Source organism: Halichoerus grypus, chromosome 6 (assembly GCF_964656455.1).
Source record: "Halichoerus grypus chromosome 6, mHalGry1.hap1.1, whole genome shotgun sequence".
Lineage (NCBI taxonomy): Eukaryota > Metazoa > Chordata > Mammalia > Carnivora > Phocidae > Halichoerus > Halichoerus grypus.
In genome coordinates this window covers 136137160-136146484 of record NC_135717.1, presented here as the reverse complement: position 1 = coordinate 136146484, position 9325 = coordinate 136137160, and positions in this window count along the sequence as shown.

Sequence of the window (9325 nt, the reverse complement as noted above, 5' to 3'; positions counted from 1 at the left end):
AAAATCTAGTTTGTCCGATACAGGTATGACTACTCTGGCTTTCTTTTGATGTCTGTTAGCATGATAAATGGTCTCCATCCCCTCACTTTCAATCTGCTGGTGTCTTTAGGTCTAAAATGGGTTTCTTGTAAGCAGCATATAGACGGGTCTTGGTTATTATTTTTTTTTTAATCCATTCTGATACCCTATGTCTTTTGATTGGAGCATTTAGTCCATTTACTTTCAGAGTAATTATTGATAGATATGAATTTAGTGCCATTTTATTACCTGTTTTGTCATTGTTTCTGGAGATTTTCTCTGTTCCTTTCTAGTCTTTGTCACTTTCGGTTTCTCTCCCGTTCCAAGAGTCCCCTTTAATGTTTCTTATAGGGCTGGTGTAGTGGTCATGAAATCCTTTAGGTTCTGTTTGTTTGGGGAACTCTTTTTTTCTTTGTTTTTAGAGATTTTATTTATTATTCTGAATGACAGCCTTGCTGGATAGAATATTCTTGGCTGCATATTTTTTCCCATTCAGCACGTTGAATATATACTGCCACTTTCTTCTAGCCTGTCAAGTTTCTGTGGAGAGATCTAATGCTAATCTTATTTGTTTTTCCTTTTAAGTTAGGGACTTCTTTTCTCTTGCTGATTTTAGGATTTTTTCTTTAGCTCTATATTTTACAAATTTAACTATGTTATGTCTTGTGTTGGCTTGCTTTTGTTGATTTTGACAGTTCTCTGTGCCTCCTAGATTTGGATATGTTTCCTTCCCTAGATTAGGGAACTTCTCAGCTATAAATTTTCTCAAATAAACCTTCTGTCCCTTTTTCCCTCTCTTCTTCTTCTGGGACTCCTATGATACAAATGTTATTACACTTATGGAGTGTCTGAGTTCCCTAAGTCTACGTTCATGATCCAATATTTTTCTTTCCTTCTTCTTTTCAGCTTCATTGTTTTCTCTAATTTTATCTTCTATATCACTCTTTCCTCTGTAATGTGTTCATGACATCTGGTCATTTTCGCATCTGGTCTGTAGTAAAGAACTCCCTGATGTCTTCTATGCTTTTCTCAAACCCTACTAGTATCCTTATGATTGTTGCTTTAAATTCTGGATCAAGCATATTACTTTTATCTGTTTCGATTAGATCCCTGGCTGTGACCTTTTCTTGTTCTTTCTTTTGAAAGAATTCCTCCATTTTGGCATTTTTGTCTAGGTCTCTGTCTTATTCTGTGTGTTTTTTTAAATTTAATTTAATTTAATTTAATTTAATTTTATTTTATTTTATTATGTTATGTTAATCACCATACATTATATCATTAGTTTTTGATGTAGTGTTCCATGATTCATTGTTTGTGTATAACACCCAGTGCTCCATTCAGTACGTGCCCTCTTTAGTACCCATCACCAGGCTAACCCATCCCCTACCCCCCTCCCCTCTAGAACCCTCAGTTTGTTTCTCAGAGTCCATAGTCTCTCATGGTTTGTCTCCTGCTCCGATTTCCCCCCCTTCCTTTATCCCTTCCTGCTATCTTCTTCTTCTTTTTTTTTTTTTTTTTTTAACATACAATGTATTATTTCTTTCAGAGGTACAGGTCTGTGATTCAACAGTCTTACACAATTCACAGCACTCACCATAGCACATACCCTCCCCAATGTCTATCACCCAGCCACCCCATCCCTCCCACCCCCCACCACTCCAGCAACCCTCAGTTTGTTTCCTGAGATTAAGAATTCCTCATATCAGTGAGATCATATGATACATGTCTTTCTCTGATTGACTTATTTCGCTCAGCATAATACCCTCCAGTTCCATCCACGTTGTTGCAAATGGCAAGATTTCATTCCTTTTGATGGCTGCATAATATTCCATTGTGTATATATACCACATCTTCTTTATGCATTCATCTGTCGTTTATAGCAGCAATGTCCACAATAGCCAAACTATGGAAAGAGCCACAATGTCCATTGACAGATGAATGGATATTCTGTGTGTTTTGAAAGCCTGTTGTGTTTCCTGCTCCTGAGAGTAATGGCGTTATAGAGAGGTCATATACTGTCCAGGGCCTGGCACTTCAGGAAGTGTCTTTGGTGTATGTGTGGGCACTCTGCTGCTGTGTTTTGGCTGCTCTTTCCCTTAGCTCAGTCCTTTGCAGGATTTCTCTTTGCCTGCAGTTGAGAGTGTTTGGACTTTGGCCAGAATGTGGTGATTTTAACTAGGTGTACTCTGGTCTGCTTGTTAAAAGAGACCCGATGCCATTTCCACTAGAGCTGAAGCTTTGTGGAACTCTATGGTCAGTAGATGTGGAGCATGGTGGGGTTGGGGGGGTGGGGGAGTTGTGCTGATCTTCTGGGGGAGGGGCCTGCTGCTGTGCTTCTCAGCCACACGTGCCTGAGAAAAGCAGCACTTGCAGAACTCAGGGGGTGGGCCTTGGTATAAGCTATTTAGGCTGCCACTCTTGGCACTGTGCTGCTTTCCGAAGTTAGTTTATGCTGAAGGGAGGGGAAGAGAAATGGCACCACCCCCTTCCCTCATCCCCAGAGAGGGGAGTTCGTGCCCACCACTGTCCGGGAAGCACCCCCAGAAGAGTGAACAATCTTCTCTCATGTGTCCCAGGTGTCCCTCAGATTTCTGCCTTCACCCAGGCTGTGTCCAGGCGCTCTGCCCACCCAGCAACACAGTGCACCTGTGTTCTGTCCCGGGCAGGTTGGTTGAGTGTTAAAACTCCAAACTTTGGGGACCTGGCTTGGAATGGACCTGTGCTGGTCTTCTGGGGGAGGGCCTTGCTGTGTCGAGACTAACGCAGGTTTGTCCCAGAAGGGCAGTTCTCACCTAAGCACTGAGGCATCGAGTTTGAAGTAAAGCACAGCAAAAAGCTGGTGTCCAGGTTAGCCATCCTCAGCAGGTATCTCTGCACCTATGCTGAGGGGCGAGGGAGGGTCATGGCACCTGCCAGTTCTTTTGTACCAGGAAAGGCAATGCCACCTCTCCCAGATGTGCTCCAAGAAGGGGAGAATGTCTCTCTCAGTGCATCCCAGGGGATCCTCAGATGAGTCCATCTGCTCCTGGCCTTCTGCCCTCCTTCTCCATGGGAGCAATTGCACCCTTAGGGCTCCACATCAGCCAGGCTGCCGACCTCCTGAACTCGAGTCGTTGAGCCCTGCCGGTTGTAAAAACTCATGAAAATCAGCCCCCCTTATTTTCCCAGTCAGTGGTTGGGGAACAGTTTTCCTTGTGTGATCTTCTGTGTGCTCCTCTCTCTCTCTTATACTCACTGTCTCTGATCTCTCTCTGTGACCAGGGCTCCCTCCCCTCTACAGTGCCCATTATCTCTTTCTCCCCCAAATCATGTCTCTACACCTCCTACCTTCTGTGATGTAGCCTATTCTCTCCCTGTAGTTGTGCAGTTTGTTCTGTCAGTCTTTGGATTGATTTCTTGGGTATTCAGAATGATTTGATATTTATCTAGCTATGTTTGAGGACCCAGTCAAGCCTAGGGTCCTCCTACCACTCCACTATCTTAGCTCCTCCCAATTTAGGTTATTTTTAGATGTGGGTGATAATGTATGTTTGAGAAAGCCATACATACAATGTGCATATTTTGAAAATAATTCCATGGAATTTTATCATGAAAGTTAAATTTGGTATCATTTCTTCTTTCTTCTACAGTTCTGATAGGTAATTACCATTTGTAAATATTTTGTCTATTGTGTTTCAACTGACAAAATTTCTAAAGAAATATATCTACTATCTATCTCTCCTTAAAAATGATGTCCATGAGGGGTGCCTGGGTGGCTCGGTTGGTTAAGCAGCTGCTTTCAGCTCAGGTCATGATCCCAGGGTCCTGGGATTGAGCCCTGCATCGGGCTCCCTGCTCAGTGGAGAGTCTGCTTCTCCCTCTCCTCCTGCTTGTGCTCTCTCTCTCTTGCTGTTTCACTTGCTCACTCTCTCTCAAATAAATAAAAATCTTATAAAAAAATGATGTCCTTGAGCAATTCATTCTGTGCAAGTATGGAAGATTAAAGCTTACCACAAAATTATACTGATTTTTTTTATGGTTTCAAACATGTTTCCATAATTTATTTTATAGTATAAGGCTGCAACAGGTGCTAGAGATCATGTAGCTCATGCTTCTCAAGGCCTTCTGTTTTTACTGGCAGATGTACAACATTTGGTAGATATTAATAAAAAAATCATGTGTCATAAAGGGATGGATAGCATCCAAATTTAGCACAACTCGAGTTAAACTGTTGGTGGGAGCTCTTCAGATATATTTTTGGCAGTGTGTTAAATGTGAAATGAGAAAAAAATGAATGAAAATGATTGAGTATTATGTTTGCGCACAATTTGCCCTAAAAACTATGAATTTATAGAATTATGAAACCTAAATGTATCATTTATTCTAGTCCCGCATCTCATATATTCTTATAATATATATTACATAATGACAACTGTATCTTTTGCTTTTGAGTGTGTCTAAGGCTACAAATAATCATCTTTGTGTTTGGTGATTTTAATTGCATGACACTTTGCTCTGTACCTGTAGTTAACTCTTTGAGTCCCAGTTGTAACATGCATTCCTCCAAAAAGGATTTTCCTTCTCCTCTCTTAGAGGTATTGCCCACTACCAATATGCTACTACCTTGGTTTTTCTAGCCAAGTAGGTGGTATGAATTGAGGGTATGTAATTAGAGATTTTTCCCAGTAGCTTTTTCTTTTACTTCTCCCCTTCAGCTAGGGCTGAGATAGACATGGATCCCCACTATCACCCTAAACCACTCACTGCCACCCTAAACCACCTTAAATCACCTAAATGATATTTTTTTTTCTAATTCACCTTCCCAGGAAGCTGAATTTTTATGAGAAATCTATAATCTAATTTCTTGCCTACAGAGCTCCCCAATAGCATTTCTGAGCTCCCTTATAACCAATGCTACCTGGCCCAAGGGTAAAAGCTGACCTTCCTGCTCACTGGCCTGTATGAATTTCCTCTATCTTACAGTATTTGTATCCTCCGAGAATTTCTGTTAATTTCCTGAAAAGCCAGCCAAGCATTAAAAAAAAAGAAGAAGAAAAATATTTCTTCCTTCATTTAATACCCTTGTACTCAAAGATTTTTAGATGTTCTTAACTAGGAAATTATTTCTGGTTGTCTTATTTAAAAATACATCTAAAACAGCTTTTTCCCATCTTTGTCCATTCAGAGAGAAAACAAATATGAGGGGAAAGATAACTAGTAACACCTTGCAACCTGGAAAGTGTTCTGACCATAAGTAATTCAAAGTAGGTTAGGTCAGAAATTATCTCAATAGTAGTATCAGTGTAGGGGGTTTAAATTCTAAATTCTTTAATAGGTAACCATGTCTGAAAACTAAGCTTTCGGTTAGAATATCCCACTGAAGTACAAGAATGTTCCAGGTCAACTAAATGAGAACTATGCTAAGAGCAAAACACAGTCACCACTTTTTAGCTGTAGATCTGAAAAGGGGAATAGAATATTACTTAAGTTGATATTCAGTAGAGGTAAGAGTAATCCAATATATGATTCTAGCTAGGATGATGAAAACTTATAAAATATTAAAGAACACGAAATATGAGCATTATCCAGAAAAAATAGAGGGATAGAATATCTCAAATACTCATCTGCTGTGGGATACTGAAAGCAATTTTGTAGAAGTGGTATGCAGGATAGAGTCTACAAAAGGGTATTCACATTCACCACACAAACTGCAGCTACAAGCTATAAAAGTATATAAAGGTAAATAAAGGTAAATAAAGACACATACATATGGTTCAGTAATGATGTGAAAATAATTCTTTCTCATATGTATACAGTATGTAACAATAAAAGTAAAAAAAAAAGATGTTTTCAACTGGTCAAAATAATGTTAAATTCATCTGGGAGAATAAAGAGAAGAAAATAACAAGGACAGATTTAAAAAGTGTACTACCAAATATTAAAACATATTATAAAGAGTGATTAAAATTTTGGTACATATAAAATAATCAGTGGGCTGGATTAATGGAATATAATAAAACTTACAACATCTTTATTAAATTATTTTTATCAGTTCTATCATTTCTAAGTGATGTGAAATATTTTCTATAGTTTGGTTTCATAAATGAAATAGTGGGATATTTATTTGGCATAAAATCGTAAATATGCTCTCTAACATTAATTTATGGCTCATTAATCATTTAATACAAATGTTGACATACACTCTCGTTTGAACTAAATACTGTAGAGTCAGCCTTATTTAGATAATGCATTCATCTGGATAGATACTAACTTTTAAAGTTTATTCTAGGCTAAGAGATTTTTCCACAGTAAACATAGGATGAGGTCTACATACCGAAAATGAGTTAAGGAAATTGGTAGAAAGTCAGAGAGAATGGAATGCTGAGGAAGGGTATTGGCAACAATCTTTCATAGTGGCCAGGCACATATGACCGCTGAGTTTCAGTCCCAAATACGCATTTATTACTACTTTGTTATTCCAGTATTCAGTATTCCTCATGTCATTTTCAAATAGTTGTAGTAGATAAGTTGTCTGAGTGCTAGGCAGTATAGGTGCTTAATAAATATCTACTTTCATTTTCTCTCCTTTTCTCTGTATATCACTTTCCTCATTACCCCTCACAACATCCAGAACACTCTGAGAAGCCATCATATTCTAAATTCAGGTTTTCATATTTACAAGTTTAGGTTCTCAGGTTTCGTTTCTAAGAGTCTAATATATAAAACATAATGCAAAATAACCAATATAGTGATTTTTCAATGAAATAATAGTGGCCTTCCCCCCAGAAAAGTAGATTTTAAGTTTTTCTTCCTGATATCAGGACACTTTGAAAATATTTCTCCTCTTCCTCATGAAGGATATAAAATAATAAACAGTAACTCAGAGGGTCTGAACAGAGGCTGCTGCCTTCTGTTGAATATAGCATTTATTTGTTACAGGATCCAGGCAACACTGCCAGTCTCGGACTTCTGCTTAGGGTCTTGACTTAATACGGAATCTCAGGTTCACCCTCCTAAACTTAGAAAGCCCAGGCTTAGTTTCCAGCTAGTATCATCATTTGTATAGTAAATCATGGCTTTTATAAAGCTTATTGTTCATTGTATCAATTAATATTTGGTTCTGCTGCAGAATAAAAAAATTAAAATAGCAGTGACATCAATGAGGTAGAAAAATTTTTTTTATCATGTAAATGTCCAGGTAGAGAGTCTAAGACTGGCATTGCTCTCCAATATCTCAGGGACCTGGGCCCTTCTATCCTTTTGATCTGCCATATGTGGTCTTTACCTTAGGTCTCCACGTGCTTCCTTCTGCAAATTACAGCACAGGGAGGAAGACAAACAGTATGGGGGGGGGAATAATATCTCTTGACGGTCCCTAAACTTGAACACATGGCACTTTTTATTATCATTCGTTGACCAAACTTAGTCATATAGCTATATTTACCTCAAAATAAACCTGAGTAATAGTCACTTTGACCTGTGCCCAACTAAACATTTGGGCTCCTATTACTATAAAATGAGAAAATGGATGTTAAGAGTAAGCCCACTTTGCCACACTCATGATTGGTGTAAGCTGACTGTGTTACAGTTACTGCTGCCGTTGTTTCCTCTTATTTTCTGTGAGCACAGCATGCTTTAAAAGATGTGCATATCATGTACCTAGTATCTATTGGTATAAAGGTCAAAATCCTTTAAATTATTTAGTCGGCTATATGGAGGGGAACAGAAAACAAAATTTTTCCCGAGTGTATTAGTACTATTGATTAGGATATGGATTTCCTTCACATTCAGGCAAATCAGAGCTATATGTTTCAGATTTTTGTTTTGAGGGGGAAAAACAGCCCCTGATGACTGTTAGGGCATGTTGTTTTCTTGTGGAACAATAAATTAATATTAGACAGGGCTACTCTGAGACCAGGATGAGGCCAAATCAAAACAACAGCAGTCCATAATCATGTTTCAGCAAAGACAGAAATAAGAACTTTGTCAAACAACAAAAAAGACCAAAATTCCCCCTCTCCCAGATAATGTGACTGCTCCTTTTCTATCAATTACAATTTTAGCTTCTTCCCAACTTCCCCAAATTATTAATATACCCAATTCTATAATCACCTCTTTTTTCTAACAATATCCAATTCAGAACCAAACTATGCTTTCTTGAACTCTCTCCAAATCATTAAACAAAAATCCAAACCTGTCCTAAACGTTTACCTTGTGGGGTTTTTTGTTGTTGTTGTTTTTATTTCAATTCAATTAGCCAACATATAGTACATCATTTGTTTCAGATGTAGTGTTCAATGAATCATCAGTTGTGTATAGCACCCAGTGTCCTAAACCCTTGTAATGAGACTTCCCATACTCATCCCCACCCAATGTTCTGCTTGCTTCCTTGTTTTAGGGAACCAATAAACTCACCTTTGTTTAACTGTAATGTGTTCTGTTCTCCTTGACTGGAGGAGTGTCAACATATATTTGTAATTTGGGGACACCAAGGTCATTATGTTTATTTATTTTGATAGCTACTGTGATCCATGAGGCGTGGGTTTTGTCATTTTATTTCACACAAGTAATTAATTTCTAATATTTTTCTGAGGGTCTGTTTCTGTTGTCTTTTTACTTTTGCTTGCTTTTTGGTCCTTTTATGAGGGATGATTTGTGAGTAAATTCTTTGCATTATGTATGAAAACCTGTAGAGATAATATTACATTTTATACTATCTTGCCTCTCTCTATAGAGGGTTTACTTTTGCTTCTTGAAGGCTGTTTGGCTACAAGCAGAGTTGTTAATACAATATATAATTGACCTCATTAGTAAGTGCCTGAAATCTGAAGCAAATAGCAAACAAGAAAGCAAAACAAAATTAATTTCACCTTTTCTTTCATTTGTGTAGGAAGACCTATCAGTCCTTATAGAAAATTTTGCCTCCCTTTAAAAATGGAGGCTTATAACAAATAGTAAGTTATACATAAAATAGTCATAAAGGCATAAAACAATGTTCCTTCCCCAAATGTACTTTGAGGAACTTCTTGAAAGGTGAGGCAAAGATATTTTAGGTGTTTACAGTTGAGTTGGGTTAAGAATACTGTAGTTATTAAATAGGTTGAATGTATAGACCAGCGGGTAAAATGTAAGGCAGGAGAAACTAAACCAGAATATGCTATCACAAGTTTGTTGCAGTAATTTTGATCAAGAGATCAAGAGGAAGGGCTAACAAAGCCACAAAATAGCCTCTATAAAAAAACACATTAAAGAGGCTTTTGTAAAGACATTTCTCATAACAACGAAAAAAGAAGTCTGGCTGTGGACAAAGTGGATGTTGGGGTCCAAC